This window comes from Olea europaea, chromosome 2 (assembly GCF_002742605.1).
Source record: "Olea europaea var. sylvestris chromosome 2, O_europaea_v1, whole genome shotgun sequence".
NCBI classification, from domain to species: Eukaryota; Viridiplantae; Streptophyta; class Magnoliopsida; order Lamiales; family Oleaceae; genus Olea; species Olea europaea.
The window spans coordinates 7465352-7470120 of NC_036238.1; positions in this window are offsets into that span (position 1 = coordinate 7465352).

Consider the following 4769-nt stretch of genomic DNA (forward strand, 5'->3'; position numbering starts at 1 on the left):
TAGATTATCTCGATTATTATCGAGATACAGGGACGGATTTGGAGGGCAGGGCAGGGCTGTATTCCCCCCCTTCGGTCCAACAAATTTTTTTTAAAGGTATTTTTTATTTTTTTGGTAAAAAACCAATTTTTTATGTGTAAATTTTTTTTCCACGTAGTAGCTCGGTTTGAAATTTTGTAGCCAAATCTTGGATCCGATCCTAAATCCGTCCCTATCGGGATGGGATTTTGCATCACAAGAAGCTTCACATCTCTAGTCCAGGTTGTAGAGGGATCCCCTCATATCATCATACCAAACTCAAAGCTATCGGGTTTTGATACCCAATAACTCCCCGAGCAATGATGTTAAATCATTAGTTATTCATACTATATCAACCCAATGTCTGAAGTGAAATATCAACACCTCAACTATTTTGGACCATTGTAAGTAGCGTAATTCAATTAGAACTGCTCATGGTCCGACCCTTCACTCCTTGGAAGTCCTTTGGTGTTTGGCCCACTCATTCATTTTCTTTTGTCTTCTTTTGGGCCTAATCCATTACTTAACCTAAAAGCCTAATCTACTACTATATATGTGCAGCCTCTTTGCTTTGAAAAATAGGCATTATTGCCTTCAGAAAAACCAGCTGCTCTTCTTCTGCTTTGTGCTACTGTCTGCCTTCGATTTTTTTTTCCAGTTCTTTCTTCTTCCTTTATGGCTGCTGTGTGGTTACAATAACCTCTATTTTTTTTCCTTTGTGGGCAACACAAAAACAACTGGAGTTGGGTGAAAGTTCTAGAAGATTGGGTTGTTATTTGTTGGTGTCAATCTCGGCTGGTTTGATAAAATTGAACCCGAAAAACCTTGGTGATCAATTCTTCCTTATACATTTTGTATCAGGGCCACAATGGTGGTGGACTTTTGGCCAAGAACTAACCTGAAAACCAACAGAATTGGAGCTGAAACCAGATAAAAAAATCTGCCTTGATTTTTTTGTTAAAAAAGGGACTTGTAAGCTCAACTTCCAGACAATCCAGAGATCCATTGGTGAAACAGAGGCTGGACTTGAGACGTATAGGGTGTGTGGCGCGTGTGGTTGATGATAATGTGCATGGGGATTCCAACATCGAGCTTGTGGGCACGATTTCGTGATGATTTCTTCAGGCAGAATATTGCTAGCGTGATTTCTAACAATTTGGTACTGTTGGTTTTCTATTTTAGGTTATACAGTGAATCTGGATGATTTTGCTCCCGCAAATTTTTGATTTGATTTTTTGCTCAATTGGCTGCAGTAGTTGTTGAAGACTTTTGGGAGAATAGTGGTGGCTTAAACAAGTAGTGACACAACCTGTCACAAATCACCTGAGTGGTTCTGAAACATGACGTACGTCGATGATAGATGTTGACTAGATGTCAAATCTATCACCAAGGCTGACTATGCGTTATTTAAAAAAAAAGCTTCAAAATCAAATGCATATGTAAAACATAATACGATGGCCCCAAAATATTTACTTCGTGCTTCATCAATATAAGTTATAACACTCAACAAGTCGTGTGGCTCTCCTTTTGAAATCACTAGGCTCTTCCAGCTAAAAAGAATCAATTGCTACCTATAGGAGAAATCACAAAAAAATATGTGAGTTGATAGCTTAGTGAGTGGAGAAGTTCGAAAATAATTATATTTTCAATTTAACATCTTTATCGAAAATCGAGTTCATATCATTGAATAATTCACAAGATAACATCATATAATTATATCCAAAGTGTGAAACATTCACATAACGTCACAAAATATCATCTCAAAGTCAAGCTATAAATATCAAATGTTAACTATACTATAATCTCATCATATCAAATATACTGAAAAATCCAGCAAAAATGAACCCTTTAACTGAAATATGTAATCCGCCCCTCAGGCTACAAACTTTCACCACGGGCCTTTGGCCCTCTTTGTGGATGAAATCGGGTTTCAAAGACCTTTGATAACCAATTTTAAAACACCGCCAAGACCTCTCCGTGAACTATATGTACACGGTCAAGACCCCTTCATCCACGATCCAAGACCACTCAGTGTAGTATAGAACACGACCAAGGCTCTCCAGTGAACTAGAAGAAATATATAATCACGGGTACTTTTCTGGTCAATCTCAATATCATGTCATATATTTTAATTAATTAATGTATCATTTACCATCTTTGAAATTTCACGTGTATCATAGTAAAAGAAACTTCGATGATAATCATATAACTCATAAATTATCCATGTACATTCTTCATGATTTCACATGTATCATAATGAAAGAACCTTTCAAAATAATCATGTAATTGTACAAGAAATTCACTTAACTGCACATAATTTAGTAACATACTTAATTTATAAATACTTTGAAATTATTTAAGTTTTTCCACTCACAAAACTATGTATGGAAAATCAACTCGGTTGGTAAGCTGTCCCGATGTCCTTATCATCGCCTAAAATACGATATAATTTTTAGATCAACAATTAACTATTTTAAGTATTTTTAATAGGAGATACTCAAACTTAATTTTTTCACGTTTATATCTAAAGTTTCTTTAATCATTTAGGCTAATTTTTCTTTCATTTAACTTTATTTTATAGCTTGTTATACTTATTCAATAATTGCCTTTCAATAAAATTGAATTTAACCTAACAATCTAACAACTATAAAATTAAACATAACTAAACGATATGTAACTTTTTACTTACCATTCAAAATTGAGGTATTCAAGCCTAATAGTATAAACCAATTATTTTTTAACAACTTGGTGAATTTTTCTATTTTTCTCTTCCTCTCCCCCTCCCTCACTATACCATTTTCTCTCTTTGTAGGTATTGTGTGTGTTTATATGTGTGATAATGGATTTGTTTGTGAATAAAATTTTTGTTAATTCTTTTGGAACCCCCTTTTCCCCAATTTTCTGGACGTATCGAAGGAAAAGAAATTGCACGTGTCGAATGGATTAGAGAAGGTAGACGAAGAGAGCCGGCTCAGCTTTTCTGAATGATAAGGATCAAGTCCTCCCAGAAAGTTCAGAAAGTAGAATTATAATTCAGATGTGGGGCTCAAACAAGTCGATCTTATTCCGCAACTCGAAAAGATAAAGAAGTACCGTTAATTTCTTCTATATCAATCCAATTCACCACCTGACTTTTTGCCTTTTATTATTTTTTGTTTGGTTTCATTTTTTTATGGCTTGACATCTTTGACCATTTTTTTTACTTGTTTTAAATTAAGACATTACAAGTAACTTAGCATCTCTCATTATTTATGAACTTGGATCAGTCCGCTCTGGTAATTTGGCTTTATTCCTTTTAAACTTTAGCGTTAGTGTGTCTTCTTGTGGAGTGACATTAGGATTGGAGTAACCGTGAAGGATAACCATTGCTTGTGCAAGAAATTTTGGAATTACTTCCCATATTTGAGTGAAACCATGGAAATTTAGAATGGTGCATATTGTGACCTTAGGATTACTTTATGTTAATTATTGTGTATTTTGGTGGTTCTGTTTTCAAAAATGAGTTCTCATTTTGAAATGGGAATTTTCAATGGAAAAGATTACTTTTCAATTTAGCAACAAAAGATGAGTGAAATTTTTGTTTAACAAATGGTTTCAAAAGCCATCGATGACAATTTTTTTGAAAATTTTGTCAAAAGAACAAAAAGAAAAATTTGACAAACTTGCTTACACTTCATTTATTTTACACCTCTCAGATACCATTTTTGAAAAAGTTGGTAAACTTGATGCCACAAAAAAACTTTGGAAAAAGTTAGAAAACTTATATTTTTTTTAAGTCTACTCCTAAGAGGTAGTACTGCTCAAAAGAACTTTAGTTTTAAAATGGATCATTTAAAGGATCTTGAGGCAACTTAGATGTTTTTAATAAACTTGTCCAAAATATTGTTAACTATGATGAGAAGGAGTCTGAAACATAGGAGGGCCTATTATTTTTCTGAATTCTACGACTTACGCGTATGGGGGGGGTTAAGAATGCGATTAAATATGGTAGGGATACTTAACATTCAAGATTATCATAGATTCCCTTAATAGTAAGGAGCTGGAAATTAAGGTTGCAAAAGAAGATAAGGCCAAGGGTTAGAAAAGTCTAGTGGAAGATGGTGTTACAATTGTGGTAAATCTGGATATTTTATTAGGGACTTTCCTAAGAAGAAAGATAAGCAGAAAGGTAAGATGACAGATGAGGTGAATGTGGCTATGGGGTCGGGTGATGACCCTAGTGTTGCATGGTTATATGTTTTAATGTGTTCGATAATGCATTTGCATGAATTTGGGAGCTATGTAATCACTTGGTGCAATTGTTTGCATGCATAGTGGGTCAGTATACATTACTATGTTATGTGTCTATTGGTGATGTAAAGTATAGATGCCTAGGGGTACATTGGTGGTACGTACTGGGATACAGATTGTGAAATTAGGACCATTAGTGGATAGGTGATTAAATGTTGAAATCCTTTATATGTGAAGGCCCTGATAAGGTGAAATGTGAAAGACGCACATGTATCAATTCTCTTAGGTGGAGACCCATTATCCACTTTGATTGGGACAAGTGATATAGTGATAGAGGGTTATCCCAATGACTATGTATTGTGATTTACCAGTTAGACATGAGTTAAATGATCAGTCTAGTGAACATGGTGGGCAATGATAGGAGATATTAAGTAATACCTAATGTATAGGATAAGTGGAGTGAGATTTTTTCGTGGTGTCATTTATGCATTTGTTGCACATGTGTTGGTCATTCACTAATT